The sequence below is a fragment of the Anolis carolinensis genome, chromosome 4 (genome assembly GCF_035594765.1).
Source record: "Anolis carolinensis isolate JA03-04 chromosome 4, rAnoCar3.1.pri, whole genome shotgun sequence".
Lineage (NCBI taxonomy): Eukaryota > Metazoa > Chordata > Lepidosauria > Squamata > Dactyloidae > Anolis > Anolis carolinensis.
Window position 1 is genome coordinate 76,335,598 of NC_085844.1, and position 22,565 is coordinate 76,358,162.

The following is a 22,565-nucleotide window of genomic DNA, read 5'->3' on the forward strand; positions in this document are numbered from 1 at the left end:
AGGTCTATAATATAATTTTAAAAAAAAACACACAAGGAAATGCTAGCTCACCAGTAAACGAAAACGTTCGTTAACAGAAACTTCGCAGAACAATATTGCCATCTGCTGACCATTCGTGAAACAAAAATACATTACAGTTTAATGAAATACTAGAAGAAAATGAAAGTTTACAGTTGTCCTTGATTCCAAATTAATTCCAACATAACCTTGTATAGCAGTGGTTCTCAACTTTCCTAATGCCACGACCCCTGAATACCTCAGGTTGGGTTGACCCCCAACCATAAAATTATTTTCGTTGCTACGCCATAACTGTCATTTTGTTATTATTATTAATCGTAATGTAAATGTCTGATATGCAGGATGTATTTTCATTCACTGGATCACATTTGGCACAAATACCCGATACGCCCAAAATTGAATACTGGTGGGGGTTGGGGGTGATTTTGTCATTTGGGAGTTGTAATTGCTAGGATTTATAGTTCACCTACAATAAAAAAGCATTCTGAACTGCACCAATGATGGAATTGAACCAAACTTGGCACACAGAAATCCTATGACTAACAGAAAATACAGGATGGTGGGCACTGACCTTGAGTTTTGGAGTTGTAGTTCACCTACATCCAGAGAGCACTGTGGACTCAAACAATGATGGATCTGGTCCAAACTTGGAACAAATATTCAATATGCCCAAATCTGAACACTGGTAGAGTTTGGGGAAAACAGACCTTGACATTTGGGAGTTGTAGTTACTGGGATTTATTGTTCACCTACAATCAAAGAGCCTCTTAAACCCCACCAATTATAGAATTGGGCCAAACTTCCCGCACAGAAGCTTCATGACCAACAGAAAATACTGGTCTTTTGTGACCCCTCTGACACTCCCCTTGTGACCCCCCCCAGGGGTCCCGACCCTCAGGTTGAGAAACGCTGTTATATAGGATTTGCTGTTCTTGCCGAAATTTTCCAAAAAAATAAGTTGTTCACATATTTCTTGGAAAAGGATCGGACCCCTTTCACTGATGAGACTGAACACTGAAAATGAGATATTAATAGTTGTTGTACAAGCAGACAATGATGGCTGGTTGTGTTTACATTTCAAGTCAAGTGAGCTAATGAAGGATCAATAAGAGCAGCCAAATGTCAAAATCTCACTAAAATGAGGAAAGATCTCCTGTTTAGAGGGTTAACATTTTAATACAAGATCTCCTGTTTAGAGGGTTAACATTTTCACATCAGAAGACATGCAAACACACTGTGGGATGACTGACTGCAGGAGATCATTGTACCACTATCGTTTCTGTGTGATGGAGGCTGAGAAAATATTTGTGTGGAAAGAGTAGACTATTGTTGCCAGATTTTCAAAATCTGGGCAAATATGGGACAGTTGAAATTCATGACCTGCAAGGTTGACAACCAGGAAATAATTACAGTAGACTCTCAGTTAACTGGCACCCATGAGGACTGTAGATGCTAGATAAATTTAGTTTCTGGTGCTAGAGGATTACTATTATAAATAGGCTTAATTAATACTATACCTCATTCTGTACCATACCATAAACTCTGTATTGACTTGACATTAATTTTGAAATATAGCATTTAAAAGCTAATAAAGACAAAGACAAACTTAATGTAACACAGTTTTTCTGTATTATAAAAAGAGGTTTGTGAATGTAGTATTATATTTTCCATTTTTTTTGCTAGTTGCTTTAGAGTTCCCATTGCTTGAGTTCTGATTAACTGAGTCTACTGTATTAACAAGTTTTTCCCTGACGTTAAGTCTAGTTGTGTCTGACTCTGGGGGTTGGTGCTCATCTCAATTTCTAAGCCAAAGAGCCAGCGTTGTCCATAGACATCTCCAAGGTCACGTGGCCAGCATGACTGCATGGAGCGCTGTTACCTTCCTGCCGGAGTGATACCTATTGATCTACTCACATTTGCATGTTTTCGAACTTCTAGGTTGGCAGAAGCTGGGGCTAACAGAGGAAGCTCACGCCCGCTCTCCGGATTTGAATCGCCAACCTTTTAGTCAGCAAGTTCAGCAGCTCAGAGGTTTAACCCACTGTGCCACCGAGGCCTAAAGATCAAATGAAATTATTAATTTCAATACCTCTAGCCAAGTAAAATTGTCCCTGTCTTTACATTGTATGATGCATGTATTTCTGTCTTTGTGCAGGACCAACACCCCAAACTATAAAATGTTTTAAGCATCTTGATTAGTTCATATAAAAGGAAAAGCTGTGCAATCCTCGAATAAGAGAATCTTTTATAACAAGACACATCTGACAACCTCAGAATGAGGGAGTGTACCTTGTGTGCATGTATGTATCTTGCAAAGGGATTTAATTTAACATATGACCGTCAGGCCACTTTTGTATCGTCTAACACCTTCTTCTTTAAAGACCATTATACCTAACAAAATACATTTGACAGAACCTGGATCTCAAGGGAAGTTACTTTTCTGTTGCTAATGGAGTTGAAGTTTTATTACTGGTCTTTTATTGCCCTTTGTCCCTGGTCTCACATGGCCAATTAGTGGAGTGGCCTTTGCCTGCATTGAGATGCCTCCAGGACACTGAACTATAAGAGAGGCATTGGATAAAAGATGTGACTAACTAACGTTCTTCTTTTTCTGCATGGTTTTAAAAACATCTTTTGCCTGATGAAGGAGCCAGTGAAGCTTCAGTGTGCTTTGGACATTTTGGTTGACCAACAAAATTATCACTCTTTTGTGGCTTTTGTTGTATGTTGCTGCATGGCCACAGCACAACTGCCACTAAATATGTTTCATTTTCTATTTCTGTGTGTATCTTCAAGTAGCCTGGTTACTTAAAGCAACCTCATGAATTTCACGCCATTTTCTTAGGCAAGAATACCGAGAGTATGTTTTGTCAGTTTCTTCTTCTAATTAAAATATAGCTGACAATATCTAGTATTCATTATTGCTCTCCCATCCACATACTAACCAGGGCTGACTTTTCTTGGCTTCCAAGATAAGACAGGATCTGATACTTTTAGGTTATTTAGGCCCCCTTAAACCCTTTTAGGCATATGTATTTCTCTTACTAGTTTTAAAACCTTAAGCTCTCCTCATATCACAATCTATACATTTTCTGGTTGAGGCAGGTAAAGACTATAATATGAAACATAAACATGTGTTGTCTGAGGGCAGAGGATGCCCCCCAGGCAAGAGACAAACCTTTTTTCCAATACTAATTAGGGTGATTAACTGAAACATTAACGCTGGCTTCCAACTGACAAAGGACTCTTGTCACACCCTGGACTCTCCAGAGATATATATTTTTTCCTTCCTTGCCCAGTTTATCCATGCCTCACAGCCTCTGAGGATGCCTGCCATAGATGTGGGCGAAACATCAGGAGAGAATACTTCTGGAACATGGCCACACAGCCCAAAAGACATACACCAAACATAAACATGTTCATGTTCCTTATCAAGTCATAAGAGTTAAATAATTGCAAGATACAAAGAAACTGCTTCCTTTAAAAAAATACTTCAAATTAACAAGCACTGGGTTTCATTGTAGGTACAAATGCTGTCTATATCTAATTGCTGAAGACAACTGTGAATCAGTTACGTGAAGTTTGCATGTGTTTTGCCTTTCCATCTAGCAGTTCATTCAATGGCTCTATATGCTTACTTGGATTACCAAATAGATAAGACCACTGGATTTCAACAGTCAAAGGAATAGTTATTTTAACCAGATCATCAAATTTTACTATTATATTGTATACTATTCAGTATAGGAAATGTTGTGGTTTGTGCAAAGCACATCAACATGTGATGTTTTATTATTACCAACTCAAATGTTTGATAAAGTGTTAGATCTACAATTATCCATATTTTAAATTTAATTTAAGATCTCTAAAAATGACTAGGGATTCCAAAATGAAGTGTTGCAATGCTATTTGATGTAATTTCAGACATAAAACTGTAACAGATAATTCAACTTAATGAAGAAATACATCACCAAAATACATTTTTCAACTACTCAAGACCACCATGAAATGCAATATTCATCTGAAATCTCTACCAACAATCCACCTTGTGAAGGATGTCAGATCCAAAACTCCTTATATGGAACATTGTTATTGTTGTTATGATTATTATATTCCTTCTATACTGAAATTGAAAGAACCAAAACTTGGAAAGTATAGACAATGAAACAGATTTGACACAAGAAAATCCACAGTGCTGTCATGATCATATTAAATATTATAATGTCTTCATCAGCATTACAGTTCTTCATCAGCTTATGTCTCCTATATTAACATAATTTTGCAGATGCTTTTTGTTAAACTAGCAAGGGAACAAAGACCAAAGCAGCAAAGTCAAAGTACATTAAACAAAGAAGGCACTGCAAAGTTTTTAGAGACAAACATGGTGTTGACATCCCATAATATATCCAAAAGTTAGTTCCAAGTAAAAGATAACAAAGGTTGTCTAGGTGATGCAAAGTTGTTACTAAAGACCTGGAGAGCAGGTGGAAAAACTGCATCAGGAAGTAAGTTAACAGCTCTGGAAAATGGCCAGGCTTTAATCACTGAAGATTTTAATTACTCAAATGGACTGGTAGATCTCCTTATACAAAAATAAAAAAGACATTCCTGGAAGTAATACCAAGATTACTTGCAACATTTATTCACAAAATATACATTCAAGACAGTACTGAACCAAAAAGAAATGAGTTAATTAAAGTAAATGACGCATGACAATCATTTTTTGTCAATGCATAAGGCAAAGAAGGGGAAAGATATACATGACAAAAATCCATTCTAAAAACTCCAGAAGCAGTGATGTAAATATTATGTATGAGTGTTTGGTGGAAATCCTTCAGGAAGTAAAGAAAGAAATCAGCAGGTACTTAAGGCCAGAGTTCATGCTACGAAAATTCGGGTCCCCTCCCCCACAAAAAAACTCACTGCCTCTTTGACTTTGCCCTAGAAAAAAAATGGCATGTCCAAATCTGTTTATGCCAGTAAACATTTATTCTGCTTAAAACACAAATGATAGTACTTTGGAGAGAAATTCTTGTTATTACTGATAGCAATACATACACCCTTGTTATCACCAGCAATTGAAGCTATGACCACTGAAGCAGTACAGGCCAAAGATAATAACATTGGGAAATTTCAGCTTGTAACACAAAAGCGAGGGAACAATAAACATTATGGCCAACTTCCATGCATAGGCTCTGATTCTCAGCAATCTGACAGCTCTATAACACTGCTTTTTAAACTGTGGGTCTTGGCCCCAAATGGGGTCCCCTGAGCTCATTATTGGGCTCATGAAAAAGTGAATGTTTTCTGAATGACACCTAATGCATGTTTTAGACATTTACACAAAACTGTTGTGGAGTGTTTACAGTGGACTCTGGAGATGCTTCAGCTGTACTTTAGAAAAAAGTAAAATCAGCCTGTTTGGAAAGGCTTGCCAATGTTGGTTCGTTATCGGTAAATGTTTGATTTTTATTCCTATTTTATTCCTGTATACCTGAGGTCATGTATACATTTCTTGGGCCGAAAGGGATCTCAAGTGGAACGGTTTAAGAAGCCCTGCTCTATAACAGCAATTGTAACACGAGGAATTAGGGGTACATGAGGGCTTCATCTCAGTTCCACTGTGTAATACGGGTATAGGCAAACTTCGACCCTCCAGGTGTTTTGGACTTCAACTCCCATAATTCCTAACACCCTACTGGCTGTTAGGAATTATTGGGAGTTGAAGTCCAAAACACCCATAGGGCCAAAGTTCGCCCATACCTGGTGGAATAGCCCTAACCCAGTTCGACCCTTTCACTGCCACACACACTTGTTTTAATCCAAACTAAAATCAATTTGAAAATCACATGGGATCTGACTAGTGCTAGTAGGTATTTCTACTGTGTATTTATCCACCATATTTGGTCATGTCTAGGGTTTCATTTAGGTGCATAGTCACATATTTGCTTAAACAAATAGCCTTTGTTTCCCTTCATGATTGCCTACCCGTGCTTCCATGAAATGAAGCCAGTAGAGAAGGGGAAGTGAAATGCTGACCTGAAAATGTGTGAAGTGAATTAAAAGACAAGGGTGCTGCCAGTGCACTTTTCAAACAGAGATAGTTAGTAACAAAATTCGAATAGTGATTGCACAAACCACTGCAGTTGATCAGCCCAGATAGACCATTATGCTTGTTTATTTGTTTAATGTGATCAATGTACATGACCAGATGTCCCAACAGCTCATCACAAGACAGACTAGGTTAAATAGCTGTTGGTTGAATCTTGGATCCTCAGTCTGGGCAACCTGCTGCTATAACACTATGTAACATGATTTTTGTTCCTGGGTCATAAATATCATTTCCTAATTGGAAAAAAAGTTTATTAAACTGCAAAAACTTTTTTGTGGGATATCCAGCAGCACATTTGCTATAGTTTTTCAATGAATATCTCATAGAGTCTTCACCAATTCAACATAGTTTATGGCAGCTACAAACACAAAGTTTCTGGACTATAACAACTACTTTCAAAGTAAATAAGGTAGTAAAGGTTTTCCCCTGACATTAAGTCTAATCCGACTCTGGGGGTTGGAGCTCATCTTCATTTCTAAGCCGAAGAGCCGGCATTGTCCGTAGACACCAAGGTCATGTGGCTGGCATGACTGCATGGAGTGCCCTTGCCTTCCTGCCGGAGCCATACCTATTGATCTACTGACAATTGCGTGTTTTCGAACTGCTAGGTTGGGAGAAGTTGGTACTAACAGCGGGAGCTCACTCCGCGCCCTGGATATGAACCGCCGATCTTTCAGTCAGCAAGTTCAGCGGCTTAGCGGTTTAACCAGCTGTGCCACTGGGTTAAAAGTACTGCACAATTAAACAGGAAATAACACTTTCAAATCAGGAACATTATTTTCAAATTCTGTTACATAGTGTTATAATTATCCAATCTCAAATATGGTGTCCCTCCTTATCGCAGCCTCTCTCATGCACTCAGCTACCATCTCTCAATACCTGACCATCTATTTGATATTCCTGCCATTGACTTTCTAACTACTGCATCAGATCCTGACCTCTGTCTAGACCAGGCATGGGCAAACTTTTTTGCCTTGGGAATGCATTATGGACTCTAGACTGATTGAATGCCTACTTTCAAAGTCCTGAACCATGTACTCTACTTTGACCTAGATTACATATTCATGTATATCTTTTCCAAGCTACTGCTTACAGACCTTCATCCTCCAGGGTCCTGATACTGAGAATAAACTGCGGTCAAAGATTGGATTATCTCACACACAATTCCAATAACAGCTTTTGTGCATTCAAATAGACTTTGTTTTGAATCTTCTTTCTGGCAGTGGTCCATTTTGCCAGGAAAAGGGGAAGCTCAAGCATGCTTTCAGTACACTTAAGGGAGTCACCAAGACAAGAGGTTCAAGCCAGTATTCAGACATATTAGGCAAAAGGTTAGCACGCTCTTGAGTTTTCTCAAAATCACCAGAGAATGCTGGCCTGCAGATGACCCATGCACTGCGACAAAGAGGAAGAGCATTAGTCCTTTCCCATCTTTTCTTGAACAACATTGCTGCTCAAAACACAAATGAATTCAGTGAGACAAATACCGGAAAGCAGTAAAACCTGCAAACTTTCATCATTTTAGCATGCTGCTTCCCAAATACCCATTTTCCTATGCTGCCTTGGCATTTCTGGTCTATAATTCTATTATATACAGTAATCAAAATCAATGTAACATGGAAATCATTTACATGAAAGACTATCAAGGAACATTAGCAAGTTGGACTTTAAACAAGTGTATTACTCAGTATCAAAATGACAACTCAGATTTCCCATTTTAAAAGGTATGTTTTTTAATATTCATGCACCAAGTTTTTGATATATGAATTAATATTGGCTTGCAACTACATGGAGCCTTTATACAAAGTAGAATCAGAAAGATATATCCTTAGAGAAAAGGAAACAGCTTTTCACTTGGCTTTAAACTTCTGTTTTCTGAGGTTGGTGCAGAACACAAGCTGACAATCTGTGTGCAAAGAAGGCCATTAGCTAATGATCCAGAATGTTTGAAAGAAATGAATTATTGTTGTTATTCTTATTTCCTGCCCTTCTCCAGAATGGGATACCAGGTGGCTTACAACAGACAAAATGCAGATAGAATTATAATTTACAAAACTGAAACATTAAAAAACTGAAACCAGTTAAAAGCCAAAACCATTAAAAAAAGCACAACAAAAAAACATACAGAAAGTCCATCACATTGTTTAAGCGGGATGGGTCTTACACACTCAGTCTTCAAAGGTCTGTTGAAGCAGAAAAATCTTTGTCTGCAGAACAAAACTTGAGAGGGTGCCAATCTTACCTGGGAGCAGTCACCAAGAAGACCCTCTCCAATGCTGTTGTTGTTGTTATAGTTATATTTATATCCCACGTTTATCTCTTTGATTGAGATGCAAATGTTCTCACCAGATATAAACTGTGAAGAAGTAGGACAAAGAGAAGGGCATCCCCAGCAAAACACAAAACACTGGCAGATTTTTAAGGAAAAATATGGTTCTTTAAATAACCTGGACTTTTTTGTGTGTGGCAGGAACGACTTGAGAAACTGCAAGTCGCTTCTGGTATGAGAGAATTGGCCGTCTGCAAGGATGTTGCCCAGGGGACACCCAGATGTTTTGATGTTTTTATCATCCTTGTGGGTGGCTGGATTTGAATTGGAAAACTTCAGGTCAGCAACCCAACCTTCAAGTCAGCAGTCCTGCGGGAACAAGGATTTAACCCACTGTGCCACTGTGGGCTCCTAACCTGGACCTGCACCACATACAGTAGAGTCTCACTTATCCAACATAAACGGGCCAGCAGAACGTTGGATAAGCGAATATGTTGGATAATAAGGAGAGATTAAGGAAAAGCCTATTAAACATCAAATTAGGTTATGATTTTACAAATTAAGCACCAAGACATCATGTTATACAACAAATTTGACAGAAAAAGTAGTTCAATACACAGTAATGCTATGTAGTAATTACTGTATTTACGAATTTAGCACCAAAATATCATGATGTATTGAAAACATTGACTACAAAAATGCGTTGGATAATCCAGAACGTTGGATAAGTGAGTGTTGGATAAGTGAGACTCTACTGTAGATATTATAGGTCAAAATCCACACTTTGAATTGTGCCTGGAAATGGAGCCACAGTCAGTGGATTTATTAAAACAAGAGAAGTATGTGCTCCCTGTATCCAGCCCCCAGTTAGCAATCTTAGCAAAGCAAAGATATCTGAAGTCAGATTAGTAAGGAATACTATCAACTCTCTAGTTTATATCCTCCCCATCCACCGCCAAGACATTTTACAAATGAAAACTGGTACATATATGGTTAAATCATATCAACCTTTATTAACAAGGAAAAACACACAAGCCAGAAGAGGCTGCAGGATATTACTTTTGCCTGAGTTTATTAGGAAGGAAAAGACTTCACTCACTTACTCACATAGTCTTCTACTGTGAGACTGAATATTTTGCTTATCCCTCTTATAAAGTTTTATTTGGCTAGAATCATGCATTAGATTAAACAGACAGTAATAATCAGGAAATGATTAATAACTTACTTGCAACTGAAGAAATTATGATTTTAAAAGTATAAGATTAATTCATGACTGGAAAAGATGACTGGCTTATATAATTGCTTGATCAAATTAACACATTAAGGCTGCATTCCTTGAGAGTAAGTCCCAATAAACTCTGTACGGCTTATTTCTAAATCCTATTGCACTGTCAGTCAGATTTTGAGAAAGAAACCCATGAAAAGGACTGAAAGTTAAATTGAATGGTGGAACCGATTTGTGACATCTTGGAGGTACAAAATATTCCAGCAAATGCTTAATTCCAGCCAATTTGTTCAGCCTTATTTATTGCACTTAATACTTATAACTATTTTACATACATGTTTTATGTTGTGTCACCTGATTGTCTAAGTGCATTTTGGAGTAAAGGTATCCTGGTTTTTTTATGCTACAAGGGAAAAATATTTTTTTAAAGCAAGCATGCATATAAGAAAGACTTGTCCCCTCTTTTTAGCACATACAAACACCTAAGTAATGGTTGTCCCCTGACATTAAGTCTAGATGTTCGACTCTGGGAGTTGGCGCTCATCTCAATTTCTAAACCAAAGAGCCAGCGTTGTCCGTAGACACCTCCAAGGTCATGTGGCCAGCATGATTGCATGGAACGCCGTTACCTTCCCACCAGAGCGGTACCTATTAATCTACTCACATTTGCATGTTTTCAAACTGCTAGGTTGGCAGAAGCTGGGGCAAATGACGCTCCCCGAATTTGAACCACTGATCTTTTGGTCAGCAAGTTCAGAAGCTCAGAGGTTTAATCCACTGCACCACCAGAGGCTCCATACAAACACCTACTAGTTCTATATTTCCCACAATCTATTTGTGTTGATTCTTAATTTATTCTTCCTTTCAAAAGACCTCCACTACCAGAGGAAGCCTAGTTCAATATCAGAATGGCTGCTTCTTTATCATCTGCGCACTTGTACTCTTTTTAATGAATGGGTTGTTACTGGAAGCCTAAATGTTTGGAGTTTGATCCATCTGGTCCGGAATACTACTATGTTACACCAGCTTCACGTCTTCCTGTTGACATGGTATTGTTAACCACAAAGCAGATCACATTTGGCCGATACCCCCATATTTCCTAACTACTAATGAAGCCATCTAGTAAGAGAACAAACATTTGCTAAATACAGTTTGGGAAATAGAATCCTCAATGCTAACAGGATCCTTTTCTTATTTTAGAGATTTCGACAACAACATGAGCTAGTTTTTGATGAAGTTAAAATGTTGTATCAACATCCTCAAACTATGCAAAAAACAAGGAGTTTTGGTTTTATTTGTATAAACACTCAGTAGCTAAGCATTTCATCATGGCAGTTCACAGCCGATTCAGATGGTTCCAAACATGACAAATAAAAAGAGATCCAAAACAGCCCAGCCTCTCTTGCCAAACTGCAGCTTAAGACAAAAACTACAGCAGGTGGCTATCTAGTGCTCCAAATTAAATCATATACTGCACAGAACATTATACTAATCATTGTGTGATTCCTTTTGTTTAACATTACTCATCACCTTCCGTTTTCAAAGTGAAAAGAAAATTGCTTTAATGATAGATGAAGCACAAAAAGAAATGACCTGAATGTTATTATTCAAAATTGTGTAACAAGAGGAAAAGCGTTGGCCTATCTTCTCCCCTTTACTCTCTTAGTATTATTGTTTATTAAGTAAACCAAGGCTTATCAAGAACAAATCCTTGCTGAAACACCAGGTGGCTTATTGAGAACATTCTTCCAGCAACAGATGGCCTAGAACATCTTTCTGGCATACACCTTTCATGTGCAGACCTCAGTAAGCCAGTGCTTCAAAACAAAGTCCACAGCCAATCACTGGAGGCAGAATGTAACCTTAGAAGAAAGCAACAGTAAAGAAAGTGACAAAGCCAACAGTTCAAACATTTTTTAAATCTTCCTATCATAATTAGGACAACAGGGAACATTTATCATCTGCTCACCAAGTTAAAGATTGAAATATTATCAATTTACAAAAGCAAGCAACTCATTTTCCTATGTCTCTTACATGGAAAATATAGCAGTTTTTCAGCCCTTCTGCACTCTGCCTTTCTATGATGTGTCTCAGGGTGCACCTACACTGTTGAATTAATGCAGGTTGATACTACTTCAACTGCCATGACTCAATGCTATGGAACCCTAAGATTTATAGTTTGGCAAGGCACTACAACACTTTGGCAGAGAGGGCTAAAGACTTTGGAAAACTACAATCTCTAGGATTTCATAGAATTGAGCCATGGCAGTTAAAATGATGTCAAACTACACTAATTCAACAATGTAGATCCGACAAGGGCAAACTTCAGCCCTCAGGATGTATAGTCAATTAACCTGCCAAGATAAATTGACTCGTTTAGCCAAGGCATTTCCCAGATTAATTAATTAATTAATTTACAGTATTTATGTTCTGCCCTTCTCACCCTGAAGGGAACTCAGGACTGATCACAATGTACATATACAGTAGAGTCTCACTTATCCAACACTCGCTTATCCAAGCCTCTGGATTATCCAACGCATTTTTGTAGTCAATGTTTTCAATACATCGTGATATTTTGGTGCTAAATTCATAAATACAGTAATTACTATATAGCATTACTGAGTATTGAACTACTTTTTCTGTCAAATTTGTTGTATAGCATGTTTTGGTGCTTAATTTGTAAAATCATAACCTAATTTGATGTTTAATAGACTTTTCCTTAATCCCTCATTATCCAACATATTCGCTTATCCAACTTTCTGCTGGCCTGTTTATGTTGGATAAGTGAGACTCTACTGTACATGGCAAACATTCAATGCCATACTACATACAGACAGAGACAGAGACAAAGACACAGAGGCAATTTAACATTTTCCAGCTTCCGGCTTCATGAGGGTATGCTTGATTCCAGCCAAAGGTGGAGCTGCTGCTTCATCATCCACTGTGACACCAAGTCCTTGATGGATTGCTTTCTCATTCTTCTGCATGTTGCTGGACAATTTTTATGGTGTCATGGATTAGTTAAATTAGCCACCCCGCATAAGTAGTACCTAAGTTTCCTACTTGACAGATGCAACTATCCCTTACTTTAAACCCTTAAAGTAAAGAGTGACAACCTGCCACCTGGTTTTTGGACCAGTCTATCCCTGATTCCTTGGTCAAGTAGATAGACCCCCCTCTGGATGAACCTTTCTCTGCCAATGCCATATACAGTATAAAACCAATCAACCACAAGAATGGCTGAGCCTTTCTTTACCTCACTGGAACTTGCATGACATGCAGGTGATCACCATCATTTGTAACACCTCCACCTGGTGTCCAGTAGAGGAAGTTGCAGAACATCCTTCACAAGAACCTTGAGGATATATAATATGTCCTCCACAGCTGCTGGTCACAGCAGTGAAGCAGGAAGAAGAACCTAACATTGGTGACAGATAGGGACAAGGAAAACCCTTAGTCTTGGCAACTGCTGAAGTTTGTGGTAGTCTTCACTTTGCAGTAGTGAAGTTCTAGGCCAAACCTCAAGTCTGGTAGAAAACTAGTGAGATGAATGGGTAGAAACCTAACAATACCATACTTTATGTAGTATGTAACAAATAACTGTGACTCCATTTCACCTTTAGTAATAAATATGACATGCACTTCCCCTCTATTTTATTTATTTAAATGAATGATTTCCATGGGTAAAGTCTCAGACAGGAAACAATATTAAGCACCTCGGAATACATATTCAGCAAACAGCTTCCGAAACAGAGCTTGGGAGAAATAGCACATCACAGCTTACCGTTATCTACCAGAACCAAAATAGAAAAATCAAGAGGCAAGCACAAACTGTTGTACAGTCTGAATGACAAAGGTAGCTGACTTTACTTTTTTGTTTGCCTCTAGAACCTACCAATTAGTTCTTCCTACATCTTCTGTTCAAAGTGTGGAATAAGGAATGCACAGTGGCACTCGATTAGGAAAATCCGTTGGTGGTGGATATGTACATGCATCTTGCCATAGTCATAGGTATTATGCTGGAAACAATGGTGCTGTAATACACCGATAATTAGCAATAAGCCTCATATCTATAATATATCATTAATAAAATCTACCCCGTAAAATTACTTGAAAGCTTGTTCCAAAATCTGTGCTCTGAGATTAAAACCCTTCTATACAGGCAGAAAATATAGCCACAAAATATACCCTGTCACAGGTAAGCCTGTCAACTGCTCTACAGCTGTTGTCTTTTTGGCTGGAACTATATTTATTTGCACTTTGCATCTGTTTGATGTGTATGAGAGAAATAGTGTGAGTGCGAGAGAAAGACAGACAGAGAGCTCTCCATTATTTGGATACTCTTTTCACGAAAGTTAGCCTTTAAGCCTTAATTCTGAACCTACAATATGAGCCCCTGTATCCATGGGAGATACATTACAATAATCTTTATAGGAATCTGAAGCCATTGATAACGGTGACCCCTATATTATGACTACACTCAGGCTAGAGGTTCACCATCAAATCACACTATAGGGCCTAGAAAAGCCCAAAAAAACACTTCCAGAGTAAGGGGAATATTTTTCAAAGTGTGGGTAAATGACACCATGGATATTGAATCCATGGATAAAGGGACCGTATTGTATATTTTAATAGCTCACCACCTCCATTTAGTTTAAATTCTGCCAAATTTCAATATAATTTTATGTGCACATACCCAAAGATTAAAAAAGCAAAACAACTATGGGATGGAAGGGGGGCAATGTCTATAATTCTATATAATGTAGTGAAAACCCATGGTCATATTTAACAGCTTTTCAGAATTGTACAACTGTATCATCCAATTTTAGGGCACTACACAGTATTTTGGAAGGATTTCAGAGGAGAAGTTTTGAAAAAGGATTGTTTGTAGATTAAAGAAGGAGGGAGGAGATTGTTGTTCACATCTGCTTTTGTGCATTGAAGTTACCACCCACAATCGAGCAATATGAATTAGTCAGCCCATTAATTAGTCATAAATGATCCAGTAAGGCGTTTTGTAAAGATCTAACTGTTTTGCTTCCAGTTATGACTCTCTGCTCCAGATGGTATAAAGCCTTTTCTTTAAAAACTTCACTAACACTTGGTAAACAAAGTGCATATGGCAAGCACAACTTTATCTGCAAGAAAAACACACAATTCCTTTGGTTACCTACCTGCCTACACCATCTGTCAAGCAGATGGCTCAGGTTTCATTCACAAGATTAGGTAAGGATGGATGACTGAAAGAAAGAGCCCCAAGATAGTATTTGATTCCATGTACCAGCCTGTTATACATATATTCCTAAACATGCAACATTGCGATTAAAGGCATCAAACCGCTTTGCTTACTGGTACATATTGTACACAGTGTTCCTCCTCATAGAGATTTCACAATGCATGTTTATCAAACAGAAATTAGCCATTTTCCTAAAACGATACAACTTTGTTCAACTATGTCAGTCACAATAGAGATATACTATCAGATTCCCAACTAATGTCACACTAACGCTGAATACTTAAAAATTCAATAACGACAAATTACAAAAAGTTCATATGCAACAATATCTGGTATTTTTCATGCATATCTATTTTAAAAAATTAAAAATAACCATAAAAGAAACTTATAATGAAGTGACCTATTATGGCTCTGTCCATCAAGGCATTTTGAAGTCTAGTGTATCAGATATCTGCGACACTTGTCAGATCAGTAACTAACACCAACTTGGCATGTTCTTCACTTTTAATTATTGTCCCCCTCCTCCTTTTTATTGATCTTTGAAACTGATTTCAGGAAACAGATATAAATGTAACAGAGGAGGAAAGAGTTCACAGTTCAAGGTCAATAATCTCTTTGAATATGACAACTGACCTTAAAGCACAGTCAGTGAAAATTCACAACAGCTGTATATAATAATGAAATTCTTTATTCATTAGGATAAGCTGAGAAGTAAAGTTTAAGCATGAAAAAATCTTAATGGAATATGAAGCATTTACATTTTTGAGAAGCAGTCTGGATCTTGCACCCAAATATTGCCATAGACAGTGCCAGCAAAGGAAAAAACAATAATGTTACAATTTTAAGGAATATGCTTTTTACGCATTGAAATGCATTATGTTTTAGAGCATTTCAAAGATCAAAGGTTATCCAGAAAAGATGGCATTCCAACATATAACATGTGAACCTGCTATCACAACAAATCCCTAAAATATTTTGTTTTATCTAAGAAGAAAACTGAATACCGTACATCTGATTGTCACAGCGCAATAGGTTCACTACTTCTAAATATCAAACGATCAGTTCAAGGTCAGACTGATGCAGGGAAAATGTCACAGGATGAAAACAGAATGAGATACCACCAGAAAAGACCTTTTCAAATAGATTTCTTCTATTAATTATTCTATAAGAGAATATGAATTTAGAGTGTTTCACCATTCATTTTGAATTTAAACCTCCCTTGCATATAACAAACTATGAATGAGAAAATTCTTATAAACTAATTGCATTGCAATTTGCAATCTGCACTTATAATTATGTTGAGTTATCTTGATGGTGACCATCTACCAATGCCTGTGAGTCAAGCTAATTCCCACTCCCGCAGACCTCGTGCCTCCCCAAATCTGCTGCAGTGAGCTAGGGACCTTCCTGAGAGAGGAATGTTGGGTTGTTGTGTGTTTTCCGGGCTGAATGGCCATGTTCCAGAAGTATTCTCTCCTGATGTTTCGCCCACATCTATGGCAGGCATCCTCAGAGGTTGTGAGGATGCATGCCATAGATGTGGGCGAAACATCAGGGGAGAATACTTCTGGAACGTGGCCATACAACCCGGAAAGCACACAAGAACCCTGTGATTCCGGCCATGAAAGCCTTCAACAACACAGAGGAATGTTGCATTGTATGAGCCAATGTAAACTGGTGTGTTGTTGTTGCTGTTGTGTGCTTTTAAGTTGTTTCTGATTTATGGTGACCCTAAGGAGATCCTTTCACAGATTTTTCTTGGCAAGAATTGTTTGGGGGGGGGGGGTGTTCAAGTTGGGATTTAGTCCAATTTAGGATATGAATCTTGGTCTTTGGGGTTGCAGTCCAATACTCAAACCATTGCACCACACTAATTTACTTTTTTTAAAATAGCAGGTTATGCTATCTGAATATTGAAATAGAGGGAAAGAGGAACGAGAGTAGAGGTGATCAGGATTAAAGAAATAAAGAAACAAGGATCTATTCCCTTTCTGGACCTGACCTCTCAGTCTATCTGAGAGTATATTTGTGTGCGAGAGTGGATGAAAAAGAGAGAGGGAGCCAAGAGCACACTGTGCTTGCCCAAGACTCCGATGAGGACCACTGGGAGGGGAAAGGGTGAAAGGAAGTATATTTTTTGAAACCTCACAGACTTATCAAAGAAATCAATTCTGTTCTGCTCCCCTCTCCACTTCTAACCCATAAGCCTAACCTCTGAGCCACATCATCACCCTTCTGCTGCGGAGCTTGATTGTGATTACATCTCTTGGAAAGCCACCGTTCAATACCAGAGCTGGATGGGGTAGGATCTCTGCTGATTATCAATTTCTATAACGCCTACGCACTGCCCCTCATTCCAAGCACCAATGTGTTGTAAGAAGGGAGTAGAGTTCAACACAGTGGTTTCTCTCTGCAAGATAAAAGATCAGAGCCTGGTATTGTTTCATTTCCATCTTCTGTTTATTGTTTTTGCCATGAATCCCAAAGTAACTGTGCCCCTTCACCATCTATTTTGTCTTCTATTAATCGGTAAGTGATTTTGATCCAATCTGGCCTACTCTCATGTACATCAATTTAGGGTGAGTATTGAATGGTAACACATATCCTGGTTTGAACTTTCTGCGTCAAGATAACTCCGTTTTTGAAATTACCCTTTTTGAAACTACTCAAGAGCTCTAGAGCCTAATTCCAACCAAAAATCGCATAAATATCTGCCAGACTGGGCAAAGAAGAAAGGTCTCTAAGCAATGTGGTGGGGAAAGCGTACAAAAGTCATGGCACACCAGAACTGGTGACAAATGACTCACAAAATTTATGCAACTACAACATGGGTATCTACATTTGTTTTGAGCGAGTAGCTTTTGTGAACCTACTTGCATGGCTGACCTACCTCTAATGACATGTGAGTATAAGGCAGTCAATTTTTCCAAAGTATATTTAGCTAATTTGCACATGACTGATAAATTGTTAGGCATGCACAGGGTCCAAGATCACCATGCCTCCTACCAAGTATCTCTGCAGCAACCAACAGCTCTTAAAAATTATTTTGACCTTTATCCAGCATTCTTACACATCAACAATTACCACAACCTCAAAACAGATTTTCAAAGGCACTATTCTTATAACCCATTCAGGTGATTTTAGGATGTTAAACATTAAACAATGTGAATAACACAAATTCTGTTTTTCTTTTCAAAAGTCACTCAAGTAGCACCTTACAGCATTATAATGAGAGTTGGGATAACACAGCAGGTAGGAGAAACTAAGCTACCGATCAGGAAGTTCTTAGTATGAATCTTACCTGCGCCATTAAACCTAGCTTTCACGTTTGGGTGGGCAAAGACATAAAATTCTAGAACACAGATGGGTAATCGGCGATACAAAAAGAACCCCCAGTCTACTCTTTGTACAGCCACCAATCTGCATTGCACACTTATACTACTAATGCAAAGAAAAGGAGCCCCCGGTGGAGTAGTGGGTTAAAGCCTTGTGACTTGAAGGTTGGGTTGCTGACCTGAAGGCTGCCAGGTTCGAATCCCACCTGAGGAGAGCACGGATGAGCTCCCTCTATCAGCTCCAGCTCCATGCGGGGGCATGAGAGAAGCCTCTCACAAGGATGGTAAAAACATCAAAAACATCCAGGCGTCTCCTGGGCAACGTCCTTGCAGACGGCCAATTCTCTCACACCAGACGCAAGTCAGGTTGCTCCTGACACAAAAAGAAAATGCAAACAGAAAAAGAAATATGAGTACTCTAAAAGAAAAAGAAGGACCAAAGTCTGGGCTGCTTCTGTGATCCAACTGCAGAACCATGCTTTAGTTGTCACACTATGCGGTTGGGCTTACACATACACTGATCTGATTCATGCCTTTTCTGCTTCATGTCTGAAAAATGGTACACAGGTATGAGAAGCATTTGGGTCCTTATTCTGATAGTGTGGTTGTGTGAGGTGCTTCTGCAAGCCACAAGACTCAAGCAAGAGACCAATTTACTTTTAGGTCCTATGCAACACAACCAAGAAAACATCCCAAGACAACTTTCACAAGGGAATGTTCCTTTCAGAACAGGAGCTTAAAGTATCTTTGACAATCTCGGATAAGGTTCTTTCTTCTCAAGGATATAACAATGGTTCCTTCTCTCTAGAAGCAAGCAAGTCTACTCATCGATGTTTTAGTGCTCCTACTCATTGATATTTTAAAAGGATTTTTTATCCAATGCTGAAATTCTCATATGAATGAGAATTATCCAAAGTCAGATAGCATAATACTTTAATAATAAAGATCAAAATGCATTCCTAATTTTTGTGTGTGCTGCTGCTGCTGCTGCTGCTGCTACTACTACTACTACTACTACTACTATACACACAGATAGAAATTTTCCATGTTTAAAGGGAAGCTAAAAGCTAACCCAACTGCTCAGATTGCCAATACCCTTTGAAATGAGACCCTTCCATTTAGACTACTCCTCTGAATCTAGTGAGAAATACTTAATTCCCCTTATCACTTGGCATGAGTATCTTGAGGAAGTGCTCACTTGGACACATCTAACAGTGAAGCATGCATTTGAACCCCTTCCTCCTACCATCTGAGGGATTTTCTAATTTAGAGGAGAAGAACCACCTTTTTGCCAACAACAGCTGCAGTCACTGTTGAAATAAGAATGGTAAATTAATGAGTCATGTTGGGACTAAACCTAAAGTAACATTCTAATACATAAACCAGAAGACTGGATAACATCTCAGTTCTGACCATGGTGTCTTTTCTGAACCCATAGGTAGATGGCCACTTTATAGTGTATAAGACAAAGAAGAATCCAGACCAGTTGATCTAGTTACACAGAGTCTTTCTGCCCACCCAATGATCAGAGAACAATTCAAGCTGGAAATTCAATCAAACAAACCGTCTCCATAAATGATATGACTATCTAGATCAAGGGTATCTAGAAAGTGGTAGCTATGAACACCCTGTTGTCTGAGCTATTAAGACTACTGAAATGTTCAAGATATATATCCCTTAGACCTGCTTCCACCATGTAAATGTTTAGGTAATATCTATGGCTATAAATAATAAAGCCCACATGGTTGAAAAGAAAACCCCTTTTTACAAATTTCTTTCTATTAGTGAGCCCCAAAACAATGAACTGAAAGATAGCTCTTTCCACCAACTACGTTTTTCTTTTTCTCTCAAGATGGAGAGAAAAATATTTAATACTTGGCTGCAAATCAAAGACCTGCTACCAAAAATGCAGCTAAAACCTGGAAGTTTCTCATAAGTCTGAGATTTGTGAGTCTTCCTTTTATAGTCTCTATGAATGGGAGATAACTGCAAGACAATCCTGTGGTCTGATTGATTTTTTTTTTACTTTAATTGCAGATACTCTGACATATGTGTCTTATTACTCAAACATTAAGCTATTTGGAGTATGCATGTTTACAAAAATGAATTATTCACTATGTTCAGTTTTTGAGAACTTGCATGGTACAATGCTTTGAATGTTGTATTTTGGCTCTGGGAGATGAGAGTTCACATCCTTTCTCAGGCATGGAAATTCACAGGGTGATCTTGAGCAAAGATTTTTCTTGGCTTTAAAAGAAGGCAATGGCAATCCTCTTCTGAAGAAATCTTGCAAAGAAAACTCTGATAGGATCACTGTAAGTTGGAATCAACTTGAAGACATATAACAACAACAATAATGCTTGGTTTTAATAACAACAGCAACAACATGTACTAGTAGAAGCAGCAGTAACAGCGACACTGAGGCTCTGGGACTTCCAAGCCTCTGCAAGGGGAGGGGAGAGCAATTAAGATGGTCCACGACAGGAGGTTATGGATCCTGAGGGATTGCTGATAGCTTTTGGGGTGTTTCCTGTTGCCTTGGCAGGTTATCCTGTTGAAGCTCTGCTGATCTGCAGAATAACAAAATAGTCAGAGATATGATTGACCCTAAGTCAGTAGTTCTCAACCTGGGGTCCCCAGATGTTTTTGGCCTTCAACTCCCAGAAATCCTAATAGCTGGTAAACTGGTTGGGATTTCTGGGAGTTGTAGGCCGAAAACACCTGGGGACTCCAGGTTGAGAACCACTGCCCTAAGTGCCCTTGGAACCAGGTCTGCTCTGCCAAGCTGTTGCAGTTACCAGGAGCACCTTTGCTCATCTTTGTTCTTTCTTTGGTCCATGGCTTACTACCTCCCAATTGAATTACTGTAATCTTGCTCTATTTGGAGCTGCCCTTGAAAAATGGCAAAATGCAGCAACCAAACAGGTCTCAAGTATGTCTTTTAGACACTGTATAACACAAGTTGTGCAAGAACTGCACTGATTCCAAATTGCTAGTCAGTTCGATTCCAGGTGCTGGATTGACCTACAAAGGTCTAAAAACTTGGGGACAGGATATCTGAAAGACTGTCTTCTCTCAACTTTCTTAAGCTTTTGGCGGGCAAACTAGTGTGTTCCTCCTGGCATTCAGTTTTTGCAATTGATATTTTAACTAGCATTTTAAAACTGAATTTAGAACTGTTTTTAGACTGCTTTTACAAGTTTTAATGAATATATTAATGTGTTTAAAAATATTTTGTCTTTGTGTTGTTTTAACAGATTTCTTTTTGTTCATTACCTTGGGAGCTAGAAGACAACACCGAAATATAATACAGAAATAAATAGATATAACATGAATCGTTAGTGTTAAAATATATAGAAAATCTACAGTTCTCTGAAAAGCTAGAAGAAATGAAAGTAAGGTTGAATTTGTTAACTTGTATAAATGCCAAGAACAATGTAACCTTTATTTCCCTATAGTTTGATTATCAAAAGAATCAGGCAATATTTATTGGAGTTCACTGAAAGGGCATATTATTTTGTTCCCAACAGAAAAAATAGTACTAAAGTACAGTCAAACTGCCTTCCTGGATTCCCCGCCCCCCAATGTTTGTCTCTACAGTCACATAACCATGATATATGTTTTCACAGAGACTACATGACAGTTTCTAAAACTCTAGCCAGGATGTTGATGCTCTTCCTTCTCTTCTTCGAAGCTTTGGTACATGGACTCAATGAGGACGAATAGCTTCTTCCTCTTTAGCTCCTTCCCTTCAATCCAAACTAAATTCCTTCTACCCAAGTCTCAAACAGATAAGGAATCAGATGAGTTACACAACAGCACAGATGGCCATTTCAAAAACACAGTTACACATAAAGAATATGTCCCTTCTTTGAAGCCTCTACACAATCCAATAACGCATGATTGGTAAGTTAAATTACCCAGGTAGGTGCAAACAGTTCACTTTTAAACGTTACCCAGAATCCCAACTTTGGAATCCTGCAAAATTAAACAATACTGCAGAGGCTTGCCTTTGATTTTTTAAATAGTTTCATATAGAAGAAAAGGGTAGTGATTTCTGAGGATTATGATGCCAGACAACACCAAGGTTTGTATGTTAAGGTCTTTGCTTATTTCCTCCAGGCCTGCAGCACAATAATAATCGGATAACATGTTACAGGTTGGGCAAGGGCCAGTGCCAGACATAAGCAACCAGTCCTTTGCTCTTTTAAGAGTTGAGCTGACAAACGAACACTAGTTACAGAACTCAAGTGTAGAACCAATAATAGCAATGGTTGTTGGTAAGAGTAGAGAACAAACAGCTGCTTGTCTACTCTGAGGAATGGTCTCAACCTAGGAGGCATCTGCCCCTTCTCATTGCCTTTGCAGCCCTC

General features: G+C 38.4%; 1 protein-coding gene and 1 long non-coding RNA gene across 3 annotated transcripts in view; both read right to left on the reverse strand.

Annotated features, from left to right (window-relative positions):
• Positions 1–22,565, reverse strand: part of cdkal1 (CDK5 regulatory subunit associated protein 1 like 1) — a 323,608-nt gene that overhangs the window by 250,027 nt on the left and 51,016 nt on the right. The gene's annotated exons all lie outside the window — the stretch shown is intronic.
• LOC134298967 (uncharacterized) lies at positions 7,104–20,674 on the reverse strand. Its single transcript, XR_010006110.1, has 2 exons — positions 14,796–20,674; positions 7,104–13,039 (listed from the first exon to the last, which is right to left on the reverse strand). It is a non-coding gene; the product is annotated as an uncharacterized LOC134298967 (long non-coding RNA).